Consider the following 19,658-nt stretch of genomic DNA (forward strand, 5'->3'; position numbering starts at 1 on the left):
CGGAATGCACTCCCAGGAATCCCAGTTCCACAATAAATATTTGTTTTGTTCAATAAAGTCCATAATTTATGTCCAAATACCTCATTTTTGTTTGCGCGTTTTAGTTCACAAATCCAAATTCACAAGGCGCAGGCACTTAGTCCAGACAAAAAGTCAAAACAGTTCCATTACAGTTCGTAGAAACATGTCAAACGATGTATATAATCAATCTTTAGAATGTTTTTATCATAAATCTTCAATAATATTCCAACCGGACAATTCCTTTGTCTTTAGAAATGAAAGGGAATGCAGCTCGCACCTACGGCCGCACGCGTGACTTAGCTCATGACATTCTGCCAGACACCTGGTTCAAACAGCTCTTATTCGCTCCCCCTTCATAGTAGAAGCCGGAAACAAGGTTCTAAAGACTGTTGACATCTAGTGGAGGCCTTAGGAAGTGCAATCTGACCCCAATGACACTGTATATTGGATAGGCAAAGCCTTGAAAACCTACAAACCACTTCCTAGTTGGATTTTCTTCTCCGATTTTTGCCTGCCATATGAGTTCTGTTATACTCACAGACATCATTCAAACAGTTTTAGAAACTTCAGAGTGTTTTCTATCCAAATCTACTAATTATATGCATATTCTAGCTTCTAGGCCTGAGTAGCAGGCCGTTTATTCTGGGCACCTTATTCATCCAAGCTTATTCCACCAATACTGCCCCCCAGTCCCAAAGAAGCTAGACCCCAACCCGAGCACTCCATTCTGCTCTTCACTGTCCTGGCACCCCAATGGTGGAAGCAGCTTGCCCCTGAAATTAGGCAGAGTCTGTGCCCATCTTCCGAAAAATATCTGAAACCCGACCTCTTCAAACAGTATCTTAAATAATCGTTCTCCTCTTCACCTAAACCCTTCCCCCCCAAAAAAGTTTTGAACAAAATAAAAATAACGCTTAACCAGCACTTGCACTTGACCCCCCTTATAGCTCTACTGTTAGCTACGTTATTGAGGACAAATGTCCTTTCTATGCCTCTGATATGTGGTTGTCCCACCTGTCTATCTTAAGATGAATGCACTGCCTGTAAGCCGCTCTGGATCAGAGCGTCTGCTAAATGACTAAAATGTAAATGTGACAATCAGTCCATCAATTAGTTATTTTTTTAGGAGTGGGTGTAGATAGGTTTGGAGTCTAATAGGGCACAATAAACATACAAGTTAAATTGGTAAAGCATTCTCACTCACGGGTCCAACAATATGGCCTCTTATAAGGCAGGTCTCAAAATATTTTAATGACCCCAACAAAACAATACCATGCACCCAACAGTGGTCAAAAGGTTTGTGGCTCTCCTAAAATCCGGTACGGTACTTGATGGACTGTATTCTGTTGATTTGAAATTGCAGTACCATTCAAAATACAGCAATGCACTCACTATACAGTCTCTTGCAGTAAAATGTTTCAGAGTTTTTAAAATGTTAATAATGCCTCAAATTACCATAATAATTATAGTTTTCCGTGACAGTGCATCTAATCTGTAACCTGCCTCCACACTTCACATCAAATATGCACTTGCACACTTCCCGTCGTGGATTTAGGGCGTTTGCACTATTGTTAAATTCATTATAGGGATTTTGCAAGTGCACACTTCGGGAGAAGGGAGTGCTCTTTGATGAGTGCCTGCCCTTGGATGTTAAACAGCAAATCCAACACTTCCAATTAGGATGATCAAGAGCAGGAAACCAAATCACACAACGAGCAATTTCACCATCAGATAATTAACCGCATGTAATTCCCAGTGTTAGAAGACACACCTAAAAATATGCTCACATCAATTATGCTCAGAGGGTAATTATTGACAAGAGTTGCCACTAGGTTTTAGTTTCAGCCACAAAACGGAAATATGCAGATTACATATAAACAAGGCTGGGACGATAGCAGAGTGACTGCTTAAGAAGTAGGATCGGGGAGAATCACATTATTTTTATCTTCAAAAGACTACCCTTTCCCTTAAGTCTTGAAAAGGCTTTCATGCTCGAGATATTTGTGTCTCTCTGAATGTGGTGTGCTCCTGTTACATCTGCTGTGAAGTTCTAGTGTGTTAAAAAGGTTTTGATAATAGGGCATAAAAACACAAAGCAGACAGAGCACGTCACACAAAATATCCATTAGCCTATATTTATCTGATTTGAGATGGAGGTTCCATGATAATTGTGAGTCTCTTTTAAAATCATGGTGCAAACATTTAGCTTAATATAAGGAATTTGAAATTATTTGTTTTTACTTTTACTTTTGACACGTATATTTTTGCAATTACATTTACTTTTGATTCTTAAGTATATTTAAAACCAAATACTTTTTGACTTTTACTCAAGGAGGATTTTACTGGGTGACACACTTTTACTTGAGGGCGTTTTCTATTAAGGCATCTTTACGTTTACTCAAGTATGAAAATTGGGTACTTTTTCCACGACTGATGACAGCACATTTGGAGTTTGCCAAAAGGTGCCAAAAGGACTCTCAGACCAAGATTTTCTGGTCTGATGACACCAAGATTAAATTCTTTGGCCTGAATGCCAAGCACCAGGTTTGGAAGAAACCTGGCACCATCCCTAACCTGAAGCATGGTGGTGGCAGCATCATGCTGTGGGGATGTTTTCAGTGGCCGGGATTCGGAGACTAGTCAGGATCGAGGGAAAGGTGAATGGAGCAAAGTACAGTGTGATCCTTGATGAAAACCTGCTCCAGAGTTCTCAGGACCTCAGACTGGTGTGAAGGTTAACCTTCCAACAGGACAACAACCCTAAGCAATCAGCCAAGACAATGCAAGAATGGATTCAGGACAAGTCTCTGAATGTCCTTGAGTGGCCCAGCCAGAGCCTAGACTCGAAACGCACTGTGTACGTCTCATTCACATATCACTACAACCAGTTCTTTGGACTTGGTATAGTTTCTGCTCTGACGTGCACTGTGGGACCTTATATAAACAGGTGTGTTTTGTTTTTAAATCAGGTCCAAACAACTGAATTGGCCACAGGTGGACTCCATTCAAGTTGTAGCATCTCAAGGATGATCAAATTAAATTAGCTGCACCTGAGCTCAATTTGGAGTGTCATTGCAAAGTGGTGTGAATACTTAAGTAAATTACATATTTCTTTATTTCTGTATTAATAAGTTTTCACTTTGTCATTATGGGGTAACTGTGTGTAGATGGGTAGAGATTTTTATTTATTTAATCAATTTTGAATTCAGGCTCGAACACAACAAAATATGGAATAAGTGGAATAAGTAAAACTACTTTCTAAAGGCACTGTATCTTTAGAGAAACTGCCCACTGTGAGCATTGAGCGCACATAATTTTATTTCATGAAATGGAATTCAAATAGTTGAACCAACATTGGCCAATTAGTTGTTGAAAAAACAAAATATAGCCAACATTTTGGTTTATCGCTCAGCACTGTCACTGACTTACATACTTACTTACTTATTTAGGCTCACTCTCGCTCGCTCCTTCCTTCCTTCCTTCCTTCCATCCATCCATACTTACTTATTTACTTACTGTCCAAAAGCATCTTAAGGCTAAATGTATTGTTATATCCTTCATACACTGTAAACCCCAATGTACTGTCATTACTCAAAATATTCAAGGAAACTCATTGCACTTAATATATCTGCGTACAGATTTGCTATTCAGTACTCAAACTGATATTGACCCTGTAGGGCAGGTATTCTCAAACGGAGGTACACGCAATGCCATTCGGGGTACGCCAAATAAAAATGTGATTCACATTTTTTTTTAAATATACACACATATATATATATATTTTCCAACGGGGCTATACATTTGGGTGAGTTTTTTTTCTCGCCTGAGTAGCCTCATTTCACTGCCAAAAATAAAACGATCTAGTGTTCAGTGAAATAACAACACAATGTCAAATACAGGTAGCCTCGTCAAATAATTAACATCCAATCACAATAACCAATACACTCTCGCAGGAATTCCACTAACGGTCTGTAAAGTAGCCAAATGTAGCTGCTGCTCATTCGATTTGCTTGAAAATTGATAAATGGTTTAAAAAAAGTAAGGTCCGCGTCCATAGAGACACAAAACAGCTCTAAGTACTGTTACTACCAGCAATACTACACATGCACCTGTCGACGACACAAGTTGTTCTGCTTCCACGAACACATCCAAATGCTAGCATCAGTAACTCTACATTTGTTGTTAGCCCAGCGAGTATGGACACTGACAGTTGTGAATCTGATGCAGCCGAAGAGCTACTGCTTTAAGGGTTAGGGTTAGGGTTAACTCTAACCCTTTAAGACTACTTTCGATTAGAAAGACATGTACACTACCGTTCAAAATTTGGGGTCACTTAGAAATGTCCTCGTATTTGAAAGAAAAGCTAATTTTTTGACCATTAAAATGACATCAAATTGATCAGAAATACAATGTAGACATTGTTAATGTTGTAAATGACTATTGTAGCTGGAAACTGTAGATTTTTTTATGGAATATCTACATAGGAGTACAGAGGCCCATTATCAGCAACCATCACTCCTGTGTTCCAATGGCACGTTGTGTTAGCTAATACAAGTTTATTATTTTAAAAGACAAGTTGGTCATTCGAAAACCCTTTTTCAATTATGTTAGCACAGGTGAAAACTGTTGTGCTTATTAAAGAAGCAATAAAACTGGCCTTCTTTAGACTAGTTGAATTCTTATGACAATACATATCTCATAAGTCCTTTGAGGCATGGATTTACCATAAGACATTGGTCTGAAACTCATGGTTAAAGGCCACATCAGGCCTGCAATTATGGTAGAAAAATTCCCTGGAATCTTGAACAGGGATTTCTAAAAATGTTGCCGGAAATTTTGCTACCCTACCTGCTAGTCACATTGGGGCCGATCAGATTAAGGAAATGTATGCTTTTCGTACACAAGCCTTTCCTAAGCACTTCTCAGTATTTGGTAATTAGAAAAATAACTTACCTTATTCAGTGGTGTAACGTGCTCTGCAGGTGTGGCTACCTTGCACACTCCGAATATATTTCATTCAACAGCTGAAAACCCTCCCAATTGCTGGCCAACCAATTTTATTGTGGAGTTTTCATTCAGTCTGGTTTTCTGGAACATTTATTTCATGGAATGCATAAGGCATTACATAAAATATATATATTTTTAAGGATCTCATCTCACTTGGTGAAATCTATAGGGCAGAAAATGGATGAATGCAACAACCATGTCTCTGTCAATAACAAATACAGGCATGGGTCGTAACTGTACAATTTACTTGAAAGGAAATGCACTCTGGGAAATATTTTAACTAGACTTTAAATAAAGCATTTGATTCATTTAACACAATACCATACGTATTTCATAAGGCCTTATTTTGAGGGCCTAATTTTACCCTTATACAGGGACCTGAAACTCATACACATCACTTTAAATCAAAACCACGCCCATTATTATCATATTTCCCAGCATGCTCTATTGCAGGTAGGTTTTTGGAATTGTTTGTTTCAATATCAATGGTTATGCATGTACATTGATTGATTGATTCATCTTATGCTACATAAAGATACATAACATACATTTTTCTAAACTAAACTACTCAGTTAGATTTTTTTGCACCTGTTACTGAAATGTTTATTCTAGTTTGAATATCTTTGGTAGTCTAACAATGTTTCAAACATCAATCAAATCAATATATTTTCAGGCATTGGCAACACTTACTGTTGAAGGCTACCTATAGATCGACTTCATTACACATTTACTACCATAAATGACAAATTCATAATCAGTAGAAATGCAAGTTGATGTCACAGTTTGGTCAGAATTGTTTGTATGTCAACTCAAAACATCCTAAGTAAACTTGCAGTTGTTGACATAGGTATTTCATAAAAGTTAGCCCTGCAACTAAAGTGTTGCCAAAGATTCTCACGGAAGAAAGGTTCAAAAGTTAGGATCCATATGAATGATGTAAGAGAATACTTCAAAATTGGATGGAGTTTTTCATGCATTCTAATTTGATGACACGTAGCTCAGGTATTTAATTTGATTTTCGAAAGAGCTGACTCAGATTCAGTTACTGTTATTCGATCTTACAAACCTTTGCTGACTGTGACTTTCTCACACAATCATGACCTTGAATCTAATCAGTGTTATCAGCAGTAGATTTAATCAAGCAGAAAAGGTACTGCATTTGGTAAACAACGTTAAATATGTCTCTCTTTCAACTTGGATTTTATTTGCCATAAATTTGCACATCACCCAACTATTAACACTGGATAAATAAGTTATCAATTTTAAAGCAAGAATCCTTAGTTACATCCGTTTTTGGACTTGTGAATTAATAGTATATGCCCATTGCATTTTAAATAATATAACTTCTAAATGCCTCATGAGCTTAGTTCAACTGTCGTACCCAATCAGAACCTAAAATATAATCTTGTTTTACTCCAATTGTCACGGTTTTCATATGGTGAAGGAGAGTCGGACCAAACTGCAGCGTGTTGATTGCGATCCATGTTTATTTAAACACAACATAAACACGAATAAACACAAACACTACAAAACAATAAACGAAAGGAAAACAGCCTATACGTGTGTCAACTAACACAGCACAAGGACATCAAGACACTCAGGACAATCACCCACAATACAACCAAAGAATATGGCTGCCTAAATATGGTTCCCAATCAGAGACAACGATAAACACCTGCCTCTGATTGAGAACCACTTCAGACAGCCATAGACTAACCTAGAACACCCCACTAAGCTACAATCCCACTATCTACACACCACATACAAAAACCCATGTCGCACCGTGGCCTGACCAAATACATGAAGAAAAACACAAAATACTACGACCAGGGCGTGACACCAATGTTTGTCGACAATGTAAACAAACACTGTATAGCCTCAAAACATGGATACAACTGTAATATTGATATAATGGATAGTCAGTCCTTGCATTCATAGCTCTGTCTATAAAGTTGAGAGTGGTTACATTTCTCCAGGCCTTCCTGTAACTTGTTTACCATAACAGATATGGGTTGGCCAATTTGTTATTGTTTCAATTAAGTATTCAATTCAATTCAAATTTCACCATGTAAAAGAAATCTGTGGGTTGAAAACTGTTTTCTGCCCCTCCCAAAAGATAGAATTTGTAGATAAATGGCCCACTTTCAAGGACTCATCCTCAAACAGTACCAAGCCTGGCCTGTTGAAGAGTGACGAATTCCATCCTAGCTGGAGGGGTGCTCTCCTTCTATCTATCAACATAGACAGGGATTTAACTCCTCTAGCTCCTCAATGAGATAAGTTGTAGCCTGTTAGCCAGTCTGCCAGCTTATTGGAGTCTACCACTAGCACAGTCAGTGTAGTCAGCAAAGCTATTCCCATTGAGACAGTGTCTGTGTCTCGATCTAGGCTGGGCAAAACTTAACATGGCGGTGTTCGTCATAGCAATCTCAGTGGAATAAAGACCTCTTCCATTCCTGTCATTATTGAAAGTGATTGTGATTTCTACTTAATGTTAGATCCCTCACTTCCAAGGTAGTCATAATCAATAAACTAATCACTGATCATAATCTTAATGTGATTTGACCTGACTGAAACATGGCTCAAGCCTGATGAATTTACTGTATTAAATGAGGCCTCTCCTCCTGGTTACACCAGTGACCATATCCCCCACTCATCCCGCAAAATTGGAGGTGTTGCTAACATTTACGACAGCAAATTTCAATTTACGAAACATAACATTTTCATCCTTTAGCTTCTTGTCATGAACTATATGCAGCCTACTCAATACATTTTAGCTACTGTTTACAGGCCTCCTGGGCCGTATATAGCTTTCCTCACTGAGTTCCCTGAATTTCTATCAGACCTTGAAGTCATGGCAGAGAATATTGACATTCTGGTGACTTCAATATCCACATTGAAAAGTCCACAGACCCACTCCAAAAGGCTTTCGGCGCCATCATCGACTCAGTAGGTTTTGTCCAACATGTCTCTAGACCTATTCATTGCCACAGTCATACCCTAGATCTAGTTTTATCCCGTGGAATAAATATTGTGGATCTAATTGTTTTTTTTCTCATAATCCTGGAATATCGGACCAGCATCTTATTACGTTTGCAATGGCAACAAATGATCTGCTCAGACCCCAACCAAGGATCATCAAAAGCTGTGCTATAAATTGTCGGACAACCCAAAGATTCCTAGATGCCCTTCCAGACTCACTCCATCTACCCAAGGTTGTTGGAGTACAAAAATCAGTTAACCACCTAACTGAGGATATACATGTAACCTTGCATAATACCCTCGATGCAGTCGCACCCCTAAATAGACAAAAACATTTGTCCCAAGAAATTAGCTTCCTGGTATACAGAAAATTCCCGAGCCCTGAAGCAAGCTTCCAGAAAATTGGAAGGGAAATGGCGCTCTGCCAAACTGGAAGTCTTCCTACTAGCTTGGAAAGACAGTACTGTGCAATATCGAGGAGGCCTCACTGCTGCTTGATCATCCTATTTTTCCAACCTAATTGAGGAGAATAAGAACAATACAAATTGTATTTTTGATACTGTCGCCAAGCTAACTAAAAAGCAACATTCACGAAGGAAGGATGGCTTTCGCTTCCTTAGAAAGCAAATGACAGACTGCTCTTTGAATCAGCGTATTTCTCCAAAGCTCAGTTGTCCTTAGTCTAAACAGAACTGCCAGGACCTCAAGACACTCAAGTTTTTTAATCCTGTATCTCACATTCATGAAAATAGTAATGGCCTCTAAACCTTCAAGCTGCATACTGAACCTTATTCCAACTAAACTACTGAAAGAGCTACTTCCTGTGCTTGGCCCTCCTATGTTGAACATAGAAAATGACTCCCTATCCTCCGGATGTGTACCAAACTCACTAAAAGTGGCAGTAATAAAGCCTCTGCTGAAAAAGTCCAAACTTGACCTGGAAAATGTAAAAAACTATTGGCCTATATAGAATCTCCCATTCCTCTCACTCAAAAATAAAAAAAAAGCTGTTGCACAGCAACTCACTGCCTTCCTGAAGACAAATAATGAGTAAGGAACTGTCATGTTCTGACCTTAGTTCCTTTGTTTTGTCTTTGTTTTAGTATAGTCAGGGCTTGAGTTGGGGTGGGCAGTTTATGTTTGTTTTTCTATGTTTGGTTTTTGTGTTCGCACTAGTATGGTTCTCAATCAGAGGCAGGTGTTGTTAGTTGTCTCTGATTGAGAATCATACTTAGGTAGCCTTTTTCCACCTGTGTTTCGTGAGTGTTTATTTTCTGTCTTTGTGTATGTCACCAGACAGGACTGTTTCGGTTTTCGTTCGTTCACTTGATTGTTTTTTTTTGTATTTCAGTGTTCAGTTTTGATTCATTAAATATTACATCATGAACACTTACCACGCTGCAAATTTGTCCTTCTCGCTACTCCTCCTCAGAAGAGGAGGACGAGATCCGTTACATGAACGTTTCAGTCTGATTTTTAGACCCCATTATAGCACTGAGACTGCACTCTTGAAGGTGGTAAATTACCTTTTAACATACTGTAGTGGACTTCCATCAGTCCTGGAAGAAAGAATCCTACTTAAGATGCATCAGATAATACAGTGTCCCATTAAGTGGAAAAAACACCTTTAAAAAAAAAATCCAAACACCCCTTTCCGGTAATCTCATCACTTTAACCTGTTGCATTAATTTGGTCAAAATATAGAACCTGCTGTTTCACAAATCTCAAAAAGTTGATGCTGGTTTATCAGCTTAATATTCAGTACTGAAACATTTAATGTACCTGGATCTACTTTTATTGTAAACACTATTCCTTATAATGGAAACATTAACATGACTTTCTTGCTTAAATTCACTGGTGTCACCCAAACTATAACATTTACTAATAATAATTGGAAATTGTCAAAACAACAACAAGTATACATTCAGTTCATATCCATATTATTAATATTTAATAATATTTCATATTGAATATTTATTTTATATTTAACTTCTCAGAATACTTTTTACACCACTTACGTACATCTACGTTTAGGTGTGCAAGTTTGTATATTATTACATTTTTTTCCCATTATTACGTGATCAAATCTCTACAATTTCTCATGTTTTCATATATTCACAGAATCCCTATATAATGTTATAAATCTAAACTTATTATCCAAATTTCAATCAGCTTATTGTGCAAATTTCAATATCTTATCATCCAAATTTCAAATTATTCAAATTTCAATCTCTTATTACACAAACTCTAGTTTATAACACTTATTTTCATACTCACAAAACTCTCATATCACATTCACACAGAACTGTTCCCAAACACACTCAGTATTGTTATAACTTGCAGGAATATTTCCTTATTTCTAAAATAGAATTTGGTTGATAACAGTCATAATGACATCGCACTATCTTATGTCATATAATTTATTTCCTGGAATGTTTTGAGTAACGGCACCCCGTATGTCCTCACTATTTCACTTCAATTAATTAACAATAGAATCACCGATTTCACGAGTAGTAGGTGTCCTTTTTTCAAAACCCCACACCCTGGACTTTTAACCAGTCCCAGTGTCACGCCCTGGTCGAAGTATTTTGTGTTTTTCTTTATGTATTTGGTCAGGCCAGGGTGTGACATGGGTTTTTTTATGTGGTGTGTAGCTTAGTGGGATTGAAGCTTAGTGGGGTGTTCTAGGACAGTCTATGGCTGTCTGAAGTGGTTCTCAATCAGAGGCAGGTGTTTATCGTTGTCTCTGATTGGGAACCATATTTAGGCAGCCATATTCTTTGGTTGTATTGTGGGTGATTGTCCTGTCTCTTGATGTCCTTAGTCTTGATGTCCTTAGTCTGTGTCCTTAGTCTCTTGATGTCCTTAGTCTCTTGTGTTGCACCAGTTAAGGCTGTTTCTCTTGGTTTTCACTTTTATTGTTTTGTAGAGTTTGTGTTTATTCGTGTTTACGTTGTTTAAATAAACATGAATCGCAATCGACACGCTGCAGTTTGGTCCGACTCTCCTTCACCATATGAAAACCGTGACAGAATCACCCACCGTAAACGGACCAAGCAGCGTGTCAACAGGCAGGAGCAGCCCAAAGAGGAGCTGCGTATTAAGGATTTCTGGACATGGGAGGAAATCCTTGACGGGAGAGGACCCTGGGCTAAACCAGGGGAGTGTAGCCGCCCAAAGGTGCAGCAGGAGAAGAGGAAACAGGAGCAGCCCAAAGAGGAGTACAGTATGGACTATACTTCTTGGGAGGAGATAGACAGGTCCCGCCTGGGATTCGATGGAGCAGTGCGCGGAAGGTTACAGGAGAATGAGGTTGGCGAAGCAAGCACGACGGCGCGGATGGAAGCCCGGGAATCAGCCCCAACAATTTATTGGGTGGGGGCTTACAAGGAGTATGGCAACGCCAGGTAGGAGACCTGCGCAAACTCCCTGTGCTTACCGGGGGGCTAGGCACCGTGTTATGCAGTGGTGTGCACGGTGTCCCCAGTGCGGGTGCATAGCCCGGTGCGGTATATTCCAGCTCCGCGTATCGGTCGGGCTAGATTGAGCGTTGAGCCAAATGCCATGAAGCCGGCTCTACGCATCTGGTCCCCAGTGCGTCTCCTTGGGCCGGCTTACATGGCACCAGCCTTGCGCTCGGTGTCTCCGGTTCGCCTACATAGCCCAGTACGGGCTATTCCACCTCGCCGCACTGGCAGGGCGACCGAGAGTATTCAACCAGGTAAGGTTGGGCAGGCTCGGTGCTCAAGAGCTCCAGTGCGCCTGCACGGTCCGGTCTATCCAGTACCACCTCCACACCCCAGCCCTCTGGTAGCAGCTCCCCGCACCAGGCTTCCTGTGCATGTCCTCGGCCCAGTACCACCAGTGCCAGCACCACGCATCAGGCCTACAGTGCACCTCGCCTCTCCTGCGCTGTCGGAGCCTTTCGCCTGTCCTGCGCTGCCGGAGTCTCCCGCCTGTCCGGCGCCGCTGCCGGAGTCTCCCGCCTGTCCGGCGCCGCTGCCGGAGTCTCCGGCGCCTCTCCCGCCTGTCCGGCGCCAGAGCCCTCAGCCCAGAGGTGCCAGAGAGCCCGTCGGCCAGGATCTGCCAGAAGTGCCCGTCGGCCAGGATCTGCCAGAAGTGCCCGTCGGCCAGGATCCGCCAGTCGGCCAGGATCCGCCAGTCGGCCAGGATCCGCCAGTCGGCCAGGATCTGCCGGAACCACCAGCAAGCCAGGATCTGGTAGATCCATCAACCTGCCTGAGCTTCCTCTCACTCCCGAGCTTCCTCTCACTCCCGAGCTTCCTCTCACTCCCGAGCTTTCTCTCACTCCCGAGCTTTCTCTCACTCCCGAGCTTTCTCTCACTCCCGAGCTTTCTCTCACTCCCGAGCTTTCTCTCACTCCCGAGCTTTCTCTCACTCCCGAGCTTTCTCTCACTCCCGAGCTTCCCCTCAGTCCCGAGCTGCCTCAGTCCCGAGCTGTCCTTCAGTCCCGATCTGCTCCTCAGTCCAGTGGGGTTCTGGGTGAGGACTACTAGGCCATGGTCGGCGGCGAGGGTGGTCTATCCAGGGACGCGAGGAGAGGGGACTAAGACAATTGTGAAGTGGGGTCCACGTCCCCCGCCGGAGCCGCCACCACGGACAGACGCCCACCCGGACCCTCCCTATTGATTTGAGGTGCGTTTGGGAGTCCGCACCTTAGGGGGGGGGGTTCTGTCACTCCCTGGTCGAAGTATTTTGTGTTTTTCTTTATGTATTTGGTCAGGCCAGGGTGTGACATGGGTTTTTTTATGTGGTGTGTAGCTTAGTGGGATTGTAGCTTAGTGGGGTGTTCTAGGAGAGTCTATGGCTGTCTGAAGTGGTTCTCAATCAGAGGCAGGTGTTTATCGTTGTCTCTGATTGGGAACCATATTTAGGCAGCCATATTCTTTGGTTGTATTGTGGGTGATTGTCCTGAGTGTCCTTAGTCTGTGTTAGTTTGCACCAGTTAAGGCTGTTTCGGTTTTCACTACGTTTATTGTTTTGTAGAGTTTGTGTTTATTCGTGTTTACGTTGTTTAAATAAACATGAATCGCAATCGAGTTTGGTCCGACTCTCCTTCACCATATGAAAACCGTGACACCCAGTCTCACTAGTCATAGACATCCCTTTTACAGAACTCCATAACCTATGCTTTTAACTAGTCATACTATATTTTTTACTGATTTCACTATTCATGGGTGACTCTCAGAAGTCCCACAGCCTTTTAATTAGTCCTAACTTCACTAGTCAAAGGTGTCCAGAACCCAACACCCTAGGCTTTTAGTTAGTCTTACTGGTCTCACCAGTCATGGGTATTTATTTTTCAGAACCCGACACCCTAGGCTTTTAACCAGTCACTGGGTTCACTAGTTTTAGAGTTTTCGCCGAATCTCCACACCCTAGTATTTTACCTAGTCCTATCCTCACTAGTCATAAATAACAGTTCCCCGAATTGAGCAAGCAGGCGTATTTTGCTGTCTGCCAAGAATGATGTGGGGTTTCACACCCACACACATACACAAACATGAACCTTTTGCGCAGCAACAGGTCCCAGTCAGGACAGCAGCTTTAAACTAGTGCGCAGGATTTAACACTTTGCTCTGTTTTCAGTAGATTACGAGGAACCCGTTCATTTTCTTCTGACTAACAGGAAACCATAGGTCTCACCTGTCAGCTCCTGGCTGTGTCCCAAGAACATCATGGGGCATACTTCCCTCGTTAGATTCTTATTCTAAACACAGAACAGTTAAAACAGGCCTTTACTAATACATGCACAATTCTATCTTTTATGATCTAGTTTCTTTAACAGTTTGTAGTACACAAGCATCAATAAGGTTTAACAGAAATTGCCCTGACGGTGTGATAATGTTGCGTCTAGGTGGTAGGTGTAGGAGTCAGGCGCAGGAGAGCAAGGATGTCTGAGAAGAGTGTTTTAATAAGAAAGTCCACCAACACAGGAATGGCACAATCAAAAAAGGTACAACGCCCTCGATAACAGAGGACCCGTACAAATGTACGGAGGAACAAACAAAGTTCAGACAATCACACACTTAAGAATCCGTGAAAACAAATAATGGCATAACCTCACCGAGCACATCACAATGAAAAACTAATCCTGCACAAACTTAGGCAGGCAACAGGGTACATATATACACACAGAAATTAACGCAAATGAAACCAGGTGTGAAAAAGAACCATAGACAAAACAAACAGAAAAGGAAAAAGGGATCGTGATGGCTAATAGACCGGCGACGCCGACCGCCGAGCGCCGCCCGAACAGGGAGAGGAGCCACCTTCGGTAGAAGTCGTGAGAGTACCCCCCCCTGACGCGCGGCTCCCACAGCGCACTGACGCCGGCCTCGAGGACGACCCGGAGGACGAGGCACAGGGCGATCCGCAGCATAGGTGGGTCCAATACGTCCTCCACCGACACCCAGCATCTCTCCTCCGGACCGTACCCCTCCCAATCCACGAGGTACTGAAGGCCCCCCACCCGACGCCTCGAGTCCAGTATGGACCAAACTGCATACGCCGGCGCCCCCTCGATGTCCAGGGGGGGCAGAGGGACCTCCCGCACCTCAGCTTCTTGAAGCGGACCAGCCACCACCGGCCTGTGGAGAGACACATGAAACGAGGGGTTAATACGGTAATAAGGGGGAGCTGTAACCTGTAACACACCTAGTTTATTCTCCTCAGGACTTTAAATGGCCCCACAAACCGCGGACCCAGCTTCCGGCAGGGCAGGCAGAGGGGCAGGTTATGGGTCGAGAGCCAGACCCGGTCCCCCGGTGTGAACACCGGGGCCTCGCTGCGGTGGTGGTCAGCACTTGCCTTCTGCCGCCCCTCGGCCCATTTAAGGTAACATTGGGCGGCCTCCCAGCTCTCCCTTGAGTGCCTCACCCAATCGTCCACCACAGGAGCCTCGGTCTGGCTCTGATGCCATGGTACCAGAACGGGCTGATAGGTTCATGGAGGAGTGGCGGAGTGAGTTCTGGGCCATCTCTGCCCAGGGGAAATACTTCGCCCACTCCCCTGGCCGGTCCTGGCAAATATGACCGCAGAAACCTACCCACATCCTGGTTCACTCTCTCCACCTGCCCATTACTCTCGGGGTGAAAACCCCCAAACGGTCCATGAACGCCGTCCACACCCTGGATGTGAACTGGGGACCCCGATTAGAAACAATGTCTCCACACCTTCAGCCAGCAACTCTCGATCCCCCACGTCATAGTTTCGGTGGCGTTCGGTCATAGTTTCGGTGGCGTACCCGAGCGCTGTGAGAGCACGGCTCCAATCGCAACCTCGGACGTGTCCACTCCACTATGAATGTCAAAGAGGGATTTGGATGCGCCAGCACGGGAGCCGAGGTGAAAAGAGCCTTCAGGCGACCAAAAGCCCTGTCCGCCTCAGCCGACCACCCCAGACGCACCGGCCCCCCCTTCAGCAGTGACTTAATGGGAGCAGCCACCTACCCAAAACCCTGGATAAACCTCCGGTAGTAATTGGCAAACTGTAAGAACCGCTGCATCTCCTTTACCGTGGTTGGAGTCAGCCAATTACGCACGGCTGCAATGCGGTCACACTCCATTACCATCTCTGATGTGGAAATGCAATACCCAAGGAAGGAGACGGCTTGTTTGAAGAACAAGCATTTCTCAGCCTTGACGTACAGGTCATGCTCCAACAGTCGCCCAAGTACCTTGCGCACCAAAGACACATGCGCGGCGCGTGTAGAGGAATAGACCAAAATCTCATCGATATAAACCACCACACCCTGCCCTTGCAGGTCCCTGAGAATCTCATCTACAAAAGATTGGAAGAATGCTGGAGCATTCTTCAACCCGTTCGGCATGACGAGGTACTCATAATGGCCGGATGAGGTACTAAACGCTGTCTTCCACTCATCTCCCTCCCAGATACGCACCAAGTTATACAGCTCCTGAGATCCAGTTTTGTGAAAAAGCGTGCTCCGTGAAATGACTCAATCGTCATGGCAATGAGAGGTAGCAGGTAACTGTACCCCACCGTGATGGAATTTAGACCTATATAGTCCCTCCTTTTTCTTCACAAAAAAGAAACTCGAGGAGGCAGGTGATATGGAGAGCTGAATGTACCCCTGCCCCAGAGATTCAGATATGTATGTCTCCATAGCCACCCACTGTCTCCTCCTGTTGCAGGGGATACACGTAACTCCTGGGAAGTGCAGCGTCTACCAGGAGATTTATCGCACAATCCCCTTGTCGATGAGGTGGTAATTGTGTCGGCATATTCTGAGGGAATGAGCACGGTGGAGATTTGGTCTGGACTCTCAACCTTCGTAGCACCGATGGAAACACCTACACACCTGCCTGAGCACTCTTCTGACCACCCCTTTTGAGCCCTCTGTTGCCACAAAATCCTGGCGTTGGGACGGGACAACCAGGGAATCCCCAGCACCACCGGAAATGCAGGAGAATCAATGAGGAAGAGACTAATTCTCTCCTCATGACCCTCCTGCGTAACCATGCCCAGTGGAGCCGTTGTCTCCCTGACTAGCCCTGACCCTAATGGTTGGCTATCTAAGGCGTGCACTGGGAAGGGTTTGTCAAGCTGAACAAAGGGGATCCCTAACCTATGCGCTAAACCACGGTCAATAATATTCCCTGCTGCGCCTGAATCTACTAGCGCCTTATGTCGGGAATGAGGGAAAATTTCAGGGGAAAAGAATCAACACATACATGTGACCAACAGGGGGCTCTGGGTGAGCCTGGTGCCGACTCAGGTGAGGTGTCCGAGCAGTGCACGGCCTGGACTCGTCTCGACTCCCTGGAGGACCCCTCCAGCACCGGTCAGCAGTGTGCCCTCTACGACCACAGCTGGTACAGGAAAGCCCCCCTCCTCCGGTCGCCCTCGTTGCAGCACCTCCTAGCTCCATGGGCGTTGGAATGGAGGGGCTGGGGGATGAAACTGACAGGACCCGATCTGGACGTCCGCGGGTCGCCAGCAAGTTGTCCAATCGAATGGACATGTCTATCAGCTGGTCCAAGGAGAGGGTGGTGTCTCTACAGGCTAGCTCCCTACGGACGTCCTCGGTCCCACCTCCATCAGCCACACAGTAACAACCTGCCTGGGTACAGTGGGATTCGACTCATGGAACGGCGGCCGGGTGCCAGAGGTTCTTACTCCAGGTGGAATTATACCCGGCCGCCGTTCCATGAGTCAAATCCCACTGTACCCAGGCAATGAAGGAGAGGGTTGTGGTACTGGTTGGGGTGTGGCTGATGGAGGTGTGGGAAGGCCACCTCTCTCCCATCTTTCCATCGTCGCCATCACCTGATCTATCGCGGTCCCCAGCCGGTGTAACACTGCCGTGTGGTGTTGAACACGCTCCTCCATAGATACTGGGAGCGCGTCCGCTCCTGCTGACTCCATCGAAGTGGTGCGGGATTCTGTGATAATGTTGCCTCTAGGTGGTAGGTGTAGGAGTCAGGCGCAGGAGAGCAAGGATGTCTGAGAAGCGTGTTTTAATAAGAAAATCCATCAACACAGGAATGGCACAATCGAAAAAGGTACAACGCCCTCGACAACAGAGAACCCCGTACAAACGCACGGAGGAACAAACATAGTACCGACAATCACACACTTAAGAATCCGTGAAAACAAATAACGGCATAACCTCACCGAGCACATCACAATGAAAGACTAATCCCAAGGTTCGATTTCCCAATACAATTTAAATGTGTTTCCATTTTCAACTCTACTGGTTTTGTCACAAAAAAGGTTGCGTTATATAGCGAATGTGCCCACTCTACTTGCCGATACAGTGCAAGTATAGCCTACTACATGATGAGAGTGCGATTATTTTTATTTGTCAAACAGAAGCCAAGACTCGATCATCATGTTACCAGAAAAAGACCCTCGAAATTAATTGGAAAGGAGCATCAAGCTCAATACCGTGCACTTTCACCACCCTTTGAAATTCATCATAACTTATTTCATATGTAGCCTAATAAACTGCATGCTTTCTCGAGTCGTAGTGGAACAACACAACACATTGCGTGACTCCGGGTTTACTTCGATATGATGGTTATCATATCAATATTTGTTTCCATCAGGCTTGTCCTGAATTTTAAAGTTTCTATGGAAAGCTGGTTAGGGGCATCACCTGCTCTCCTCCTGCCTCTTCTCTAGCATCTCTCTCCCTCCTGACACCAGAGAGGTAATTTCAGGGCACTCTCTTAGTCTGTCTGTTTGCCTGCAGTCAAGAAAGGAAAACTCCAGTCCTGCCGCAAGAGCAGGTTTTTATATCCGGTCTGATCCCACCATATTTATTGAAAGGATTCTCTGGGCTTGTCACCATCCGGCCTAGCTCAAGCCTACACATCACTCCTGAAATCTAGATATACATTGGTTAAGACATAGACAATATGGGTTTAGATCAGCAGGAGGTTTTAGTCTAATCAGCATCTTATTCCTCAAATCTTTGTTTGATGTGCACTGCGTAACGTAAACGTGAACAATATTTAACGAATGAGGTGTGTTCCATGACATTATCACGTGCAAAGAGCACTTCATTCAGTAGTGCTCTAGCTATAGGCCCATCTAGCCTTCCATTGTTTTTGAGATTGTTTCTGTTTTTATTATTTAAAGGTAAAAAGTTACAATTCTTTCATCATTCATTAAAACATTTGAAATAATAAACAATTGATACAATAAGCAAACAATTTAAATTAGGCAAACCAAATGGCCATCTAGTCAAAGAAAAGCTCAAACAAAGCAATCAATTAAACACCAAAGAATCTGGAAAATCAGTTTGTCAGTCAGCCAATTTGTCTGTCTTTGTGTTGGGGGAGGGGAAAGGTTCTGGACTGGCAGTTTCTGGTTGGAGGTGGCAGTTGTGGTTAGTCAGTGCTGTGTCCAGTGTTGTTGCTGGTGTTGTGGCTGGGAGAAAACTGGGTTGGTGCTGATGTTGGGTCCGGGACTGATAGTCATGCTGGTGCTGGGACCAGGGCTGAAAACTGGGGACCGGGAGAAAAAAAGGAACTGGGTACCACGAACTGGGAACTGGGGCTGATGCATGTGCTGGGTTGGGATCTGGATCTGTAGATGGGAGGAATGAAAACCTGAGGAGCAAGCAGACACACAAGGGAGCCCAGGACCCAGAGGTCAGTGATGGTACTCCCCTGTGGCTTGATCGCTCCGGGCGTAGGTCTAAATCTTTGGTCCTTCCTCCACGCCTCTTCTGGTGTGATGAATGGTCTGTGGTTTTGGTCTGGTTCTGGTTCTGTGAAAGGAATAGGTATACAGGGAGGAAGGAGGAGAGGGATGGAGAGAGAGAAAGGGGTGGGGGAGGGTATGTCCGTCGGCCTGGGCTGGTGCTGGAGGAGGAGCGATGCGGCAGCAAGGCTGGCCGCAGGAGGCTGGAGGAGAGGGAACAAACACGGCCCAGACCCACCTGGCCATGGAGCATTCACAAACCATTGGTAAGTGTGTTCAGTGTTGAGTGCATCCGTGGGGGGCAGTTCTCTGTACGTACTGTACCTTGTGCTCTCTATGGATGGATTCCCTAGTGGGGAGGCAACCTTGCACAGCCATCTGAAGAAAGTATTTATGTTCAGAGTGTGTCAGGGTCATGATGATGGTTTATTAGGGGTCCAGATCCGGGTTTG

This window comes from Oncorhynchus keta, chromosome 4, assembly GCF_023373465.1.
Source record: "Oncorhynchus keta strain PuntledgeMale-10-30-2019 chromosome 4, Oket_V2, whole genome shotgun sequence".
Lineage (NCBI taxonomy): Eukaryota > Metazoa > Chordata > Actinopteri > Salmoniformes > Salmonidae > Oncorhynchus > Oncorhynchus keta.